Source organism: Musca autumnalis, unplaced genomic scaffold (genome assembly GCF_047663935.1).
Source record: "Musca autumnalis isolate F117 unplaced genomic scaffold, ASM4766393v1 scaffold_2, whole genome shotgun sequence".
Taxonomy (NCBI): Eukaryota; Metazoa; Arthropoda; class Insecta; order Diptera; family Muscidae; genus Musca; species Musca autumnalis.
Window position 1 is genome coordinate 183777886 of NW_027411755.1, and position 16228 is coordinate 183794113.

General features: G+C 39.5%; 2 protein-coding genes across 14 annotated transcripts in view; both read right to left on the reverse strand.

Moving 5' to 3' along the window:
• The window catches only part of LOC141392762 (uncharacterized), a 42776-nt gene extending 39641 nt beyond the window's left edge, over positions 1–3135 (reverse strand). The window contains exon 1 of the mRNA XM_073965729.1: positions 2724–3135. The gene's annotated coding sequence lies outside the window, so the exon portion shown is untranslated. The remainder of the gene's footprint in view (positions 1–2723) is intronic.
• The window catches only part of Snoo (Sno oncogene), a 589115-nt gene that overhangs the window by 183471 nt on the left and 389416 nt on the right, over positions 1–16228 (reverse strand). The window lies entirely within an intron of this gene.

Genomic DNA, 16228 nt, shown 5'->3' on the forward strand with positions numbered 1-16228 from the left:
TTTCTTTGACAAAGGGTCTATAGAAGCACCCTTTCTTTGACAAAGGGTCTATAGAAGCGCCCTTTCTTTGACAAAGGGTCTATAGAAGCACCCTTTCTTTGAAAAAGGGTCTTTAGAAGCCCCCTTTCTTTGAAAAAGGGTCTTTAGAAGCCCCCTTTCTTTGAGAAAGGGTGTTTAGAAGCACCCCTTCTTTGAGAAAGTGTGTTTAGAAGCACCCTTTCTTTGAGAAAGGGTGTTTAGAAGCACCCCTTCTTTGAGAAAGTGTGTTTAGAAGCACCCTTTCTTTGACAAAGGGTCTATAGAAGCACCCTTTCTTTGACAAAGGGTCTATAGAAGCGCCCTTTCTTTGACAAAGGGTCTATAGAAGCACCCTTTTTTTGACAAAGGGTCTATAGAAGCACCCTTTCTTTGACAAAGGGTCTATAGAAACACCATTTCTTTGACAAAGGGTCTATAGAAGCACCCTTTCTTTGACAAAGGGTCTATAGAAGCACCCTTTCTTTGACAAAGGGTCTATAGAAGCACCCTTTCTTTGACAAAGGGTCTATAGAAGCACCCTTTCTTTGACAAAGGGTTTTTAGAAGCACCCTTTCTTTGAGAAAAGGACTTTAGAAGCACCCTTTTTTTGAGAAAGGGTCTTTAGAAGCACCCTTTCTTTGAGAAAGGGTCTTTAGAAGCACCCTTTCTTTGAGAAAGAGTTTTTAGAAGCACCCTTTCTCTGAGAAAGGGTCTTTGGAAGCACCCTTTCTCTGAGAAAGGGTCTTTGGAAGCACCCTTTCTTTGAGAAAGGGTCTTTAGAAGCACCCTTTCTTTGAGAAAGGGTCTTTAGAAGCACCCTTTCTTTGAGAAAGAGTTTTTAGAAGCACCCTTTCTCTGAGAAAGGGTCTATAGAAGCAACCTTTCTTTGACAAAGGGTCTATAGAAGCACCCTTTATTTGACAAAGGGTCTATAGAAGCACCCTTTATTTGACAAAGGGTCTATAGAAGCACCCTTTCTTTGACAAAGGGTCTATAGAAGCACCCTTTCTTTGAGAAAGGGTCTTTAGAAGCACCCTTTCTTTGACAAAGGGTCTATAGAAGCACACTTTCTTTGACAAAGGGTCTATAGAAGCACCCTTTCTTTGACAAAGGGTCTATAGAAGCACCCTTTCTTTGACAAAGGGTCTATAGAAGCACCCTTTCTTTGAGAAAGGGTCTTTAGAAGCACCCTTTCTTTGACAAAGGGTCTATAGAAGCACACTTTCTTTGACAAAGGGTCTATAGAAGCACCCTTTCTTTGACAAAGGGTCTATAGAAGCACCCTTTCTTTGACAAAGGGTCTATAGAAGCACCCTTTCTTTGACAAAGGGTCTATAGAAGCACCCTTTCTTTGACAAAGGGTTTTTAGAAGCACCCTTTCTTTGAGAAAAGGACTTTAGAAGCACCCTTTTTTTGAGAAAGGGTCTTTAGAAGCACCCTTTCTTTGAGAAAGGGTCTTTAGAAGCACCCTTTCTTTGAGAAAGAGTTTTTAGAAGCACCCTTTCTCTGAGAAAGGGTCTTTGGAAGCACCCTTTCTCTGAGAAAGGGTCTTTGGAAGCACCCTTTCTTTGAGAAAGGGTCTTTAGAAGCACCCTTTCTTTGAGAAAGGGTCTTTAGAAGCACCCTTTCTTTGAGAAAGAGTTTTTAGAAGCACCCTTTCTCTGAGAAAGGGTCTATAGAAGCAACCTTTCTTTGACAAAGGGTCTATAGAAGCACCCTTTATTTGACAAAGGGTCTATAGAAGCACCCTTTATTTGACAAAGGGTCTATAGAAGCACCCTTTCTTTGACAAAGGGTCTATAGAAGCACCCTTTCTTTGAGAAAGGGTCTTTAGAAGCACCCTTTCTTTGACAAAGGGTCTATAGAAGCACACTTTCTTTGACAAAGGGTCTATAGAAGCACCCTTTCTTTGACAAAGGGCCTATAGAAGCACCCTTTCTTTGAGAAAGGGTCTTTAGAAGCACCCTTTCTTTGACAAAGGGTCTATAGAAGCACCCTTTCTTTGACAAAGGGTCTTTAGAAGCACCCTTTCTTTGAGAAAGGGTCTTTAGAAGCACCCTTTCTTTGAGAAAGGGTCTTTAGAAGCACCCTTTCTTTGAGAAAGGGTCTTTAGAAGCACCTTTTCTTTTAGAAGGGTCTTTAGAAGCACCCTTTCTTTAATAAAGGGTCTTTAGCAGCACCCTTTCCCTGAGAAGGGGTCTTTAGAAGCACACTTTCTTTGAGAAAGGGCCTTTAGAATCAACCTTTCTTTGAGAAAGGGTCTTTAGAAGCACCCTTTCTTTGAGAAAGGGTCTTTAAAATCACCCTTTCTTAGAGAAAGGGTCTTTAGAAGCACCCTTTCTTTGAGAAAGGGTCTTTAAAATCACCCTTTCTTAGAGAAAGGGTCTTTAGAAGCACCCTTTCTTTGAGAAAGGGTCTTTAGAAGCACCCTTTCTTTGAGAAAGGGTCTTTAGAAGCACCCTTTCTTTGAGAAAGGGTCTTTAGAAGCACCCTTTCTTTTAGAAGGGTCTTTAGAAGTACCCTTTCTTTGAGAAAGGGTCTTTAGAAGTACCCTTTCTTTCAGAAAGGTCTTTAGCAGCACCCTTTCCTTGAGAAGGGGTCTTTAGAAGCACACTTTCTTTGAGAAAGGGCCTTTAGAATCAACCTTTCTTTGAGAAAGGGTCTTTAGAAGCACCCTTTCTTTGAGAAAGGGTCTTTAAAATCACCCTTTCTTAGAGAAAGGGTCTTTAGAAGCACCCTTTCTTTGAGAAAGGGTCTTTAAAATCACCCTTTCTTAGAGAAAGGGTCTTTAGAAGCACCCTTTCTTTGAGAAAGGGTCTTTAGAAGCACCCTTTCTTTAAAAGGGTCTTTAGAAGCACCCTCTCTTTGAGAAAGGGTCTTTAGAAGCACCCTTTCTTTGAGAAAGGGTCTATAGAAGCACCCTTTCTTTGAGAAAGGGTCTATAGAAGCACTCTTTCTTTGAGAAAGGGTCTACAGAAGCACCCTTTCTTTGACTAAGGGTCTATAGAAGCACCCTTTCTTTGACAAAGGGTCTATAGAAGCACCCTTTCTTTGACAAAGGGTCTATAGAAGCACCCTTTCTTTCAGAAAGGGTCTACAGAAGCACCCTTTCTATAGAAGCACACTTTCTTTGAGAAGAACCCTTTCTTTCACAAATTGTCTTTAGAATAACCCTTTCTTTTGGAAAGGGTCTATCTTTCTTTCAAAAAGGGTCTACAGAAGCACCCTTTCTTTTAGAGAGGGTCTATAGAAGCACCCTTCCTTTCAGAAAGGGTCTAGGGGAGTACCATTTCTTTCAGAGTGGTTCTAGGAAAGCACGCTTTCTTTCATAGAGGGTCTAGGGAAGCGCCTTTTCTTTTAGGAATGGTCTATAGAAGCACCCTTTCTTTTAGAAAGGGTCTATTAATCAAAATTGCTTGATCTCGAGTTTGGTGCAGTTTCATTCTCAAACCTTGGTAAGATTTTCCCTATCATATTTCTGTCTCAATAAAAACATTTTAATCATTTCCCATCAAACGAGGGGAGATTAGGTCCTTCAAACAACTAATTGTTTTGACAATTAACAACACTTGAAGAAGACATATTTTTTGATTGCTCAGAAAGTGATAATAAGTCTTCTGAAAAAATATTAGCGACACTTACAACTGAAGATAACATTTCAAAATATGTCACATCTGTATACCCCACCAGTTAAACTATTCATATAATTGCACAAGATTTTTATTGCAATGCAATGCTCTTACGAGTTGAATGTGCAGGGAACTAGCTATTTCTTCGCCATTTACTCCTCTTACTACCTGCAGTGCGCGGCAACAACAACAACGACAAACATCAGCTGCAACTATAATTATGTGATGGAAGGCAAAATTGACCAATATCTAATCATAACATTGCACCCAGTGGAGTTGATGTTATGTTTTCAGTCACATGTAGTGTCAATTAATTAAGGCGCCCTGTCGCCAACTTCTGTGACCATAATTACACATTGCAACTTTAGTAGCGGCGAAGCATCGGCTTATACAACAACAGCAATGAACATGTTTGGAGGCCCAGTCAATAACATCCAACAGCAAGAACACCAATAGCAACAATAGTGCCAACATAAAACTGCAACAACAACAACAGTTTCAACAACTAACCATCAATGGGTGGATGGATATGTCCGTTTGTACATGCCAAAGAAGAGCACTGGGCATTAATACATTCCAAATGATTATAGCCATGGCGAGGCATAGGAGAATTGACGTAAAAAACACACAGAAGTTGACATAGGTTCGGGTGTTAAACGAAATTAAAAAATGGCCTTTGATTTGTGACTTTTGATTACTCCTAAAATTCTAAAAAAATCCATGTTTATTTTGGTCTTTGATGACTCCTAAAAATCTTTAAAAAATCCACGTTTACTGTGGCCTTTGATGACTCCTAAAATTCTTAAAAAAATCCATGTTTATTTTGGTCTTTGATGACTCCTAAAAATCTTTAAAAAATCCACGTTTACTGTGGCCTTTGATGACTCCTAAAATTCTTTAAAAAATCCACGTTTATTGCGGCCCTTGGTGGTTCCTAAAAATCTTTAAAAAGTCCATGTTATTCCCGTCTTTAAGCAAACCTAAAAGCATTTCAAATCCATGAATGGATGTTAATGCTCCCAGCTTATGTGGCGCCAACAAATGTCTGCTAGTGGCAAACTTAGCGACACTTGGAGCTGCAAAAACAACAACGGGAACAATAAACCTGGCGACGGACGCATTGTTTCATCCACAGACAAAAAAAGAAAAAAACATTTAGAGTTTCTCCATTAAAAATAGCATCTGAGGCGATGAGAATAAATAGCGGCGGCATCTGTAGAAGTAGCATCACCAGCAACATCAAATGGAAAGTTATTAACGCATTTATGCAACATACCCGTCCATCCATCTTTCCATCTATCTAAGCAGTGAGGTATGCTGCACTATATTTTTACTTTTTACAACAAAAGAACTTCGTCAATTATGGTGATGCTGAGATATGAAGCTGGAAAGGATGGGCAAAAGGACTAACCAAAAGAAGGATAGAAATACATGCGTTCAGGTGTTAGCTTAAGCTACAAGGAAGTAAAGTTTTCAGTTGCATCACATTGCCTTTGGCTCGGCACCATCTAACACACTGCTGGCTTCCATAAGCCAACTCGTCATAATGGTTACCATGTGTGTGTGCGTGTAATGACTTAGAATCGGAGCAGTGTACATAAATGCTGACGCCGTTCATTATCTCAACTGCCATGGACCTTGCAGCTGTGATAAAATGATGCACTTTTCCCGAAATGGCGTCACTTACTGGTCGTTATGTTGTGGTTGCCCAACATAATGTCTAACCGTATTTTTGTAGCTCCTGAAATGGCGGTAATTTTCATAAACTGGGCGTTTAGTTAGTTGGCGTCACTTACTTGCCTTGAATACCTGAATTGATTGCAATGGGCCTTTAAGTGTGTTCTTCCACCAACAGGAGATAGTTTAGAGAGTTTCGTTTTTTGTCTACAAACCAAGGAAATGCTACACCTTAATGTTGGTTTTTGTTGTTCTTGTTTTGCACCTTAAATGCTATGCGGCTAGACTGTCTAGTCTGTCGGTAGGTAGGTAGTTAGGCTGGTAGTAGGCAAATAATGGACCCCTTTAGGTCGTTGTTCTTTCCATGAAAACGATCAATGAAATCTAAGGTTTTTCATCGGAATAAAAGGAACAAGAAATCTCATGGCGAACATTAAAGGACAGTGGTTAGGGGATTTTTTGCAAAGGAAAAAAATAATTCTCTGATTACCTGAAGATTTTTTCCATTAAAAAAATGGTCCTTAGGCCACTTTGATCCTCATTAACTGAGGATTTTTTCTATAGAACAAATGTGGCTTCTGAGGAAATTTTTTCTATAGAAAAAAGTTTTTGGTCTTCAAGTTTTGAGGATATATTTTTAGAAGCTAAGGACCAAATTTGTTCTATAGAAAAAGTTCCTCAGAAGCTCTGAAGCAAAATTTTTTATATAGAAAAAATCCTCAGAAGATCATGACCAAATTTTTTCTATCAAAAAAAATTCCTAAGAAGCTGAGGACCAAATTTTTCTATAAAAAAAATTCCTAAGAAACTGAGGACCAAATTTTTTTCTATTGAAAAAATTCATCAGAAGCTGATGACCAAATTTTTTCTATAGTAAAAATTCCTCAGAAACTGAGGATCAATTTTTTTCCTATAGAAAAAAAATCCTCAGATCCTGAGGGACAAATTTTTTCTTTAGATAAAATTCCTCAGAAGCTGAGGGCCAAATTTTTTTCTAAAGAAAAAATTCCTCAGAAGCTGAGGACCAAATTTTTTCTATAGAAAAAATTCCTCAGAAGCTGAGGACCAAATTTTTTCTATAGAAAAAATTCCTCAGAAGCTGGGGACCAAATTTTTTCTATAGAAAAAATTCATCAGAAGCTGAGAACCAAATTTTTTTTTATAGAAAAACATCCTCAAAAGATGAGGAGCAATTTGTTTTTTTTTCTATAGACGAAATTCCTCAAAAGATGAGGACCAATTTTTTTCTATAGAAAAAATTAATCAGAAGTTGAGGACCAAATTTTTTCTATAGAAAAATTCCTCAGAAGCTGAGGACCCAATTTTTTCTATACGAAAAATTCCTCAGATGCTGAGGACCAAATTTTTTTCTATAGAAAAAATTCCTCAGAAGCTGAGGACCAAATTTTTTCTATAGAAAAAATTCCTCAGAAGCTGAGGACCAAATTTTTTCTATAGAAAAAATTCCTCAGAAGCTGAGGACCAAATTTTTTCTATAGAAAAAATTCCTCAGAAGCTGAGGAGCAATTTGTTTTTTCTATAGACGAAAGAAAAAATTCCTCAGAAGCTGAGGACCAAATTTTTTCTATAGAAAAAATTCATCAGAAGCTGAGAACCAAATTTTTTTTATAGAAAAAATTCCTCAGAAGCTGAGGACCAAATTTTTTCTATAGAAAAAATTCCTCAGAAGCTAAGGACCAAATTTTTTCTATAGAAAAAATTCCTCAGAAGCTGAGGACCAAATTTTTTCTATAGAAAAAATTCCTCAGAAGCTGAGGACCAAATTTTTTCTATAGAAAAAATTCCTCAGAAGCTGAGGACCAAATTTTTTCTATAGAAAAAATTCCTCAGAAGCTGAGAACCAAATTTTTTTATAGAAAAAATTCCTCAAAAGATGAGGAGCAATTTGTTTTTTTCTATAGACGAAATTCCTCAAAAGATGAGGAGCAATTTTTTCTGTAGAAAAAAATTCCTCAGAAGTTGAGGACCAAATTTTTTCTATAGAAAAAATTCCTCAGAAGCTGAGAACCAAATTTTTTTATATAGAAAAAAATCCTCAAAAGATGAGGACCAAATTTTTTTATATAGAAAAAAATCCTCAAAAGATGAGGACCAATTTGTTTTTTTTTCTATAGACGAAATCCCTCAAAAGATGAGGACCAATTTGTTTCTATAGAAAAAATTCCTCAGAAGCTGAGGACCAAATTTTTCCTATAGAAAAAATTCCTCAGAAGCTAAGGACCAAATTTTTCCTATAGAAAAAATTCCTCAGAAGCTGAGGACCAAATTTTTTCTATAGAAAAAAATCCTCAAAAGCTGAGGACCAAATTTTTCCTATAGAAAAAATTCCTCAGAAGCTGAGGACCAAATTTTTCCTATAGAAAAAATTCCTCAGAAGCTGAGGACCAAATTTTTCCTATAGAAAAAATTCCTCAGAACCTGAGGACCAAATTTTTCCTATAGAAAAAATTCCTCAGAAGCTGAGGACCAAATTTTTTCTATAGAAAAAATTCCTCAGATGCTGAGGACCAAATTTTTTCTATAGAAAAAATTCCTCAGATGCTGAGGACCAAATTTTTTCTATAGAAAAAATTCCTCAGAAGATCAGGACCAAATTTTTTCTATAGAAAAAATTCCTCAGAAGATCAGGACCAATTTTTTTCTATAGAAAAAAATCCTCAAAGGATGAGGACCAAATTTTTTCTATAGAAAAAATTCCTCAAAAGTTGAGGACCAATTTTTTTCTATAGAAAAAATTCCTCAGATGCTGAGGACCAAATTTTTTCTATAGAAAAAATTCCTCAGATGCTGAGGACCAAATTTTTTCTATAGAAAAAATTCCTCATATGCTGAGGACCAAATTTTTTCTATAGAAAAAATTCCTCATATGCTGAGGACCAAATTTTTTCTATAGAAAAAATTCCTTAAAAGATGAGGACCAATTTTTTTCTATAGAAAAAATTCCTCAGAAGCTGAGGACCAAATTTTTTCTATACAAAAAATTCCTCAGAAGCTGAGGACCAAATTTTTTCTATAGAAAAAATTCCTTAGAAGCTGAGGTCCAATTTTTTCTATAGAGAAAATTCTCAGAAGCTGAGATTTAATTTTTTTCTATAGAAAAAAAAATGCTCGGAATCTGAAATTTTGACGCAGTTTTTTTTTTGCAAAAATTGGCCAAAGTATTCTGAGGATATTTTTACATAGAAAAAATAGTGCCAATTACTTTTCAATCCCTAAGAATCCACTGTCTTTGAAAATTGTCCAACAAATAAGTTATCATGACATGCCATGGCATGGACTATGGACAACTACATCGCCAACAAATAACATCGTCGTCTACGATGCACAAGGCAAAGAAAACAAAACACGAAGACAACATTAACATCATCTTTAGCTGATAATGTTGGCAACAGACATTGACGCCAAACAAAAAACAATAACACGGAGACAAGTGAGATATTGGTGGCTATGTTAAGAGTCAAAGATTTTCCACCAAAGATAATAATATATGTCGCATCAGCAAGTGCGTGTTTGGCATGCGCAACATAGCTGCAAGAATGGCAACAATTGCTGCAACAACAACAACAACATCATTCTCCATGGCGGCAACAGCAGCAGTCAACCAGCCAGCAAAGCAACCCAATAATCACGGTTATTGCCACATTCAAATGCTGGCCTCTAATAGCTAAATTCAACAGCATTGGCTGGATGGCTAGTAGTTGGCTGCATCGTTTCGGCTGTAATCATTATCCCCTCGATAAAGAAGAAGGAAAAAAAAAACTTTACTTGCAACAGCGACAACAGCAACAGTTGTAACCGTCAACAACAACAGCAGGTGAATTGAATGTTTAAAATGTTTGGCATTGTCGAGAAGCATTGGCTGCTGTTGTGCCGCCTGTCGGCGGCGATCATAGCCTTCAATTGGCCGTGCCTTTCGTTAGCGGAGAATGTTTACGATTGGCAACCACAGATAGAGTCCAAACATCAAAAGTGGTATTTTTGCGGATTGGTTGGGAGACAGTTAACCGTCGCATACAAACACTTGCCCACAGAACAAAAAGCAAAAAGAGTACCGACTTTTGATACGGATGTAAAGATGGATGAGATCATTGTTAAAATCACAGGTGCCGACAGTGGTCTTTTTTTACTACGGCCCACCGTCACCTCGTTTTTACACGGGCAATGATTGTTCTTCTATGTTTTCATGCTCATGTGCCGATTTTCTTCTTGCTTAATGCAATTATCATTATGCGTTTGGCGTGTAAAGATTCCAGCGTGTCATTGGTATTTTTGCTTTCGTGATTTGTTCATTAGCCAATGAAAAAAAGGGGAGAAGTTAATTTCTTTGTAATCTATGGGTGTAACAAGATGGAAGGTCTGAGGGTCAATGTTATTTGCTATAGAAAAACGTTACTCAGAAGCTGAGGATGACATTTTTTCTATAGAAAAAAATCCTCAGTAGCTGATGACCAAATTTTTTATTTAGAAAAAATTACTCAGAAGCTGAGGACCAAATTTCTATAGAGGCCAATATTTTTTATAGAAAAACTATTTGTCCTATAGAAACATACACCTCAAAAGCTGAGGAGCAAATATTTTTTTATAGAAACAATACACCTCGATCCTGAGGACGAAATATTTTTCTATAGAAAAAATATACCTCCGAAGCTCTATTGAAAAAATGTTCTCAGAAACTGAGGACCACAAATTTATTTCTATGGAAAAAATGTCCTCAAAAGCTGAGGACCATACCTTTTTCTATAGAGAAAAATGTCTTCAAAGGCTTCCTCCATAGAAACAAATGTCCTCAGAAGATGAACACCACGAATGTTTGTATAAAAAAATGTCTTCAGACAACAAATGGTGGTCTTGTATTCTATAGAAGCCACCAACGGTGTTCTTCTATTCTGTAGAAGCCACCTACGGTCTTCCTCTATTCTATAGAAGCCACCTACGGTGTTCTTCTATTCTATAGAAGCCACCTACGGTGTTCTTCTATTCTATAGAAGCCACCTACGGTGTTCTTCTATTCTATAGAAGCCACCTACGGTGTTCTTCTATTCTATAGAAGCCACCTACGGTGGTCTTCTATTTTATAGAAGCCACCTACGGTGTTCTCCTATTCTATAGAAGCCACCTACGGTGGTCTTCTATTCTAAAGAAGCCATCTACGGTGTTCTTCTATTCTATAGAAGCCACCTACGGTGTTCTTCTATTCTATAGAAGCCACCTACCATAGTCTTCTATTCTATAGAAGCCACCTACGGTGCTCTTCTATTCTATAGAAGCCACCTACGGTGCTCTTCTATTCTATAGAAGCTACCTACGGTGCTCTTCTATTCTATAGAAGCCACCTACGGTGTTCGTCCATTCTCTAGAAGCCACCAACGGTGGTCTTCTATTCTCTAGATGCCACCTACGGTGTTCTCCTATTCTATAGAAGCCACCTACGGTGTTCTCCTATTCTATAGAAGCCACCTACGGTGTTCTTCTATTCTATAGAAGCCGCCTACGGTGTTCTTCTATTCTATAGAAGCCACCTACGTTGCTCTTCTATTCTGTGTAAGCCACCTACGGTGTTCTTCTGTTCTATAGAAGCCACCTACGGTGGTCTTCTATTCTATAGCCACCTACGGTGTTCTTCTATTCTATAGAAGCCACCTACGGTGTTCTTCTATTCTATAGAAGCCACCTACGGTGTTCTTCTATTCTATAGAAGCCACCTACGGTGTTCTTCTGTTCTATAGAAGCCACCTACGGTGTTCTTCTATTCTATAGAAGCCACCTACGGTGTTCTTCTATTCTATAGAAGCCACCTACGGTGGTCTTCTATTCTAAAGAAGCCATCTACGGTGTTCTTCTATTCTATAGAAGCCACCTACGGTGTTCTTCTATTCTAAAGAAGCCATCTACGGTGGTCTTGTATTCTATAGAAGCCACGTACGGTGGTCTTCTATTCTATAGAAGCCACATACTGTGGTCTTCTAGTCTATAGAAGCCATCTACGGTGCTCTTCTATTCTGTAGAAGCCACCCACGGTGTTCTTCTATTCTATAGAAGCCACCCACGGTGTTCTTCTATTCTATAGAAGCCACCTACGGTTGTCTTCTATTCTATAGAAGCCACCTACGGTGGTCTTCTATTCTATAGAAGCCACCTACGGTGGTCTTATATTCTATAGAAGCCACCTACGGTGTTCTTTTATTGTATAGAAGCCACCTACGGTGTTCTTCTATTCTATAGAAGCCACCTATGGTGGTCTTCTATTCTATAGAAGCCACCTATGTTGGTCTTCTATTCTGTAGAAGCCACCTACGGTGCTCTTCTATTCTGTAAAAGCCACCCACGGTGTTCTTCTATTCTATAGAAGCCACCTACGGTTGTCTTCTATTCTATAGAAGCCACCTACGGTGGTCTTCTATTCTATAGAAGCCTCCTACGGTGGTCTTCTATTCTATAGAAGCCACCTACGGTGCTCTTCTATTCTATAGAAGCCACCTACGGTGCTCTTCTATTCTATAGAAGCCACCTACGGTGCTCTTCTGTTCTATAGAAGCCACCTAAGGTGTTCTTCTATTCTATAGAAGCCACCTACGGTGCTCTTCTATTCTATAGAAGAAGCTGATACTTTAAGTTTTGCGTTATCACCTCCTATTTATCTGTCCAATTGACCTACTTCAATATATCAAATTTAAGTTCAACACGCCCAAATTCTCATGCGCTGAATTACCATCGAAAAGCCAAAAGAATTGAAAACTATAAATTTGTTGAAGTAGCTGTTTAGCTGAACTCCAACGATACGCCCCACAATCAATAGCCGAACAAACGAAGAAATCCAGCAACTTCAAGGCTATTTTTAGCCTTGGCCACTTATCCATTCATGTAACCTTGTGAAGGTTGGCTTTCTCGCCGCTACTCACGACAGTAGTTGTAGTAGCCTTTTGTGTGAATGGGGTGTCTTAACGGTATACGACGACTATTCATAATTTTGCGCTTGACCATAAACCGTTATCAACAACTCGTTTGTTAGCCTATCAATTTTGGCCAAGGCAGTATAATTTAGCATTTGGCCAATACTTATAATAAGAAAAACACAACAACAATACAAACAACTAAAGCAGGGAAACGCACAAAAATAAATTGCAAAGCGAAACTACAAATCTATGAAACAGTAACAACAACAATAACAACAACATAAAATACAATAGAGAGGAGAAACGTTGAAGATAAGGCCAAGGCATTGATGACCAAAAAAAAAAAACTAAAAAAGAAGGCATTTCTGGTAGTAGCTGATAGTTTCAAACTAAATTTAGTGTATGGCGGGCGACTGGCTACTTGGCTACCACTCCACCTCTAACTGCCAGCTAGGCCTTATGAAGCTAATGAATTGAACCAAAGCCGTATTTTGCAGCGTATCTTCGATATCTTGCATTCATGGTGCAGTGGAAAGAATAGATATTTTGTGTGTCGGTTTTTTTTGGCTAACTATCGAACGGACGAAAGAGCGGACAAGGCTAGCATGTTAACCAAGCATAAACGGGGCACAGAGGCGCACAACTTAACAAGCCATTAAATAAAATTTGTTGCCCCTACATCATTGATAACCAATGGGCCATGTAGACATCTTTGCTCATGGACTTACTCGCTGGCTACTGCTTAAATGCTTAAGCGTTTAGAATTTATGATGGAATAGAAACGTTTAGGCAGCAGCGCATATGACCACAATAAATAGTATTCTGCTATACTATAAGATAGGAATTTCAGATCTGTTTGGTATTGGAATCAATCGTTTATTTGTTCCGTGTTAGATATGGATAAGGAATAACTGTGTAATTGATCCTTTGGACAAATATATGGATGTGAGGAAAGGAGAAAGGAAATTTTGGACGTGTGAGCTTGTGGACAAAAATATAGAAACTTTTGGGAATTTTGTCTTAAAGATTGTGGACGTTAAGAATAACTGTGGACATTTTGTGAAATAAAGTGCAAAATTATTGATGTTTTGCCGAGGAAAGGTCTGAAGGAATGAACCAACATAGTCCATTTGGGAAGCCATTTTTGTTAGTTACCGTAGGATCTTTCAGCTGGGACTTTCCCATTATACCGAAGTAAATAGGACCACAAGGAGTACCTTCGGTAACAATTTCAAAATGATTCTCGATCAGCTCCTAAACTGCACTAAAGCGAAAATGTTGATGTTTATGAAGAAGGCATACCGATGCCCTGTAGAGCAGATGACCCTTAGGGTCGTCTACTGTAGAGTAGATGACCCTTGGGGTCGTCTACTGTAGAGTAGATGACCCTTGGGGTCGTCTACTGTAGAGTAGATGACCCTTGGGATCGTCTACTGCAGAGTAGATGACCCTTGGGGTCGTCTACTGTAGAGTAGATGACCCTTGGGGTCGTCTACTGTAGAGTAGATGACCCTTGTATCTACTCTATAGTCGACGACCACAAGGGTCATCTACTCTATAGTAGACGACCACAAGGGTCATCTACTCCCTTGGGGTCGTCTACCGTAGAGTAGATGACCCTTGGGGTCGTCTACCGTAGAGTAGATGACCCTCGGGGTCGTCTACCGTAGAGTAGATGACCCTTGGGGTCGTCTACTATAGAGTAGATGACCCTTGGGATCGTCTACTATAGAGTAGATGGCCCTTGGGGTCGTCTACTATAGAGTAGATGGCCCTTGGGGTCGTCTACTATAGAGTAGATGGCCCTTGGGGTCGTCTACTATAGAGTAGATGGCCCTTGTGGTCGTCTACTATAGAGTAGATGACCCTTGTGGTCGTCTACTATAGAGTATATGACTCTTGGGGTCGTCTCCTATAGAGTAGATGACTCTTGGGGTCGTCTACTATAGAGTAGATGACCCTTGGGACGTCTACTATAGAGTAGATGACCCTTGGTGTCGTCTACTATAGAGTAGATGACCCTTGGGGTCGTCTACTATAGAGTAGATGACCCTTGGGGTCGTCTACTATAGAGTAGATGACCCTTGGGGTCGTCTACTATAGAGTAGATGGCCCTTGGGGTCGTCTACTATAGAGTAGATGGCCCTCGTGGTCGTCTACTATAGAGTAGATGGCCCTCGTGGTCGTCTACTATAGAGTAGATGACTCTTGGGGTCGTCTACTATAGAGTAGATAACTCTTGGGGTCGTCTACTATAGAGTAGATAACTCTTGGGGTCGTCTACTATAGAGTAGATAACTCTTGGGGTCGTCTACTATAGAGTAGATAACTCTTGGGGTCGTCTACTATAGAGTAGATAACTCTTGGGGTCGTCTACTATAGAGTAGATGACCCTTGGGGTCGTCTACTATAGAGTAGATGACCGTTGGGGTCGTCTACTATAGAGTAGATGACCCTTGGGGTCGTCTACTATAGAGTAGATGACCCTTGGGGTCGTCTACTATGGAGTAGATGACACTTGGGGTCGTCTACTATGGAGTAGATGACACTTGGGGTCGTCTACTATGGAGTAGATGACCCTTGGGGTCGTCTACTGTAGAGTAGATGACCCTTGGGGTCGTCTACCGTAGAGTAGATGACCCTTGGGGTCGTTTACCGTAGAGTTGATGACCCTCGGGGTCGTCTACCGTAGAGTAGATGACCCTTGGGGTCGTCTACTGTAGAGTAGATGACCCTTGGGGTCGTCTACTGCAGAGTAGATGACCCTTGGGGTCGTCTACTGCAGAGTAGATGACCCTTGGGGTCGTCTACTGCAGAGTAGATGACCCTTGGGGTCGTCTACTGTAGAGTAGATGACCCTTGGGGTCGTCTACTGTAGAGTAGATGACCCTTGGGGTCGTCTACTGTAGAGTAGATGACCCTTGGGGTCGTCTACTGTAGAGTAGATGACCCTTGGGGTCGTCTACTGTAGAGTAGATGGCCCTTGTGGTCGTCTACTATAGAGTAGATGACCCTTGTGGTCGTCTACTATAGAGTAGATGACCCTTGGGGTCATGATATAGACTAGATGACCCTTGGGGTCATCTGCTATAGAATAGATGACCCTTGGGGTCGTCTACCGTAGAGTAGATGATCCTTGGGGTCGTCTACCGTAGAGTAGATGACCCTTGGGGTCGTCTACCGTAGAGTAGATGACCCTTGGGGTCGTCTACCGTAGAGTAGATGACCCTTGGGGTCGTCTACCGTAGAGTAGATAACCCTTGGGGTCGTCTACCGTAGAGTAGATGACCCTTGGGGTCGTCTACCGTAGAGTATATGACCCTTGGGGTCGTCTACCGTAGTGTTTATGACCCTTGAGGTCGTCTGCTATAGAGTAGATGACCCTTAGGGTCGTCTACCGTAGTGTTTATGACCCTTGATTTCGTCTGCTATAGAGTAGATGACCCTTAGGGTCGTCTTCTATAGAGTAGATGACCCTTTGGGTCGTCTGCTATAGAGTAGATGATCCTTGGGGTCGTCTACTATAGAGTAGATGACCCTTGGGGTCGTCTTCTATAGAGAAAATGCCCCTTTGAGTCGTATTCTATAGAGTAGATGACCCTTGTGGTCGATTTTATTTGAGCTCCATACCATCATGGGGTCTTCTTTTAATTGTAATTGAACTAGAGCAACTTCTTGTACAAGAAAGAAATAAAGAAGTCAAAGAAACGTAAAACCAATTGAATTATAAAATTTCCATTACAATGAGATGCGCCACAGAAATTATAAAACATACTTTTCCTCTGTTCAGAATGGAAATGGAATTTCCAATGGGACAAAATTTGACTTGTTAATGCGAAGTGTGCCAAACGAAGGAATAGCAACGGAATTGTTACATACAACAACATATTTGAACAATTGTGTTGTGAGGTGTGCGGTTTTTTTCGGTTCTGCATCCTGACCTAATTTTTTCATGTCGCACAAAGCAGACGACCAAAAAAGTGGAATGTT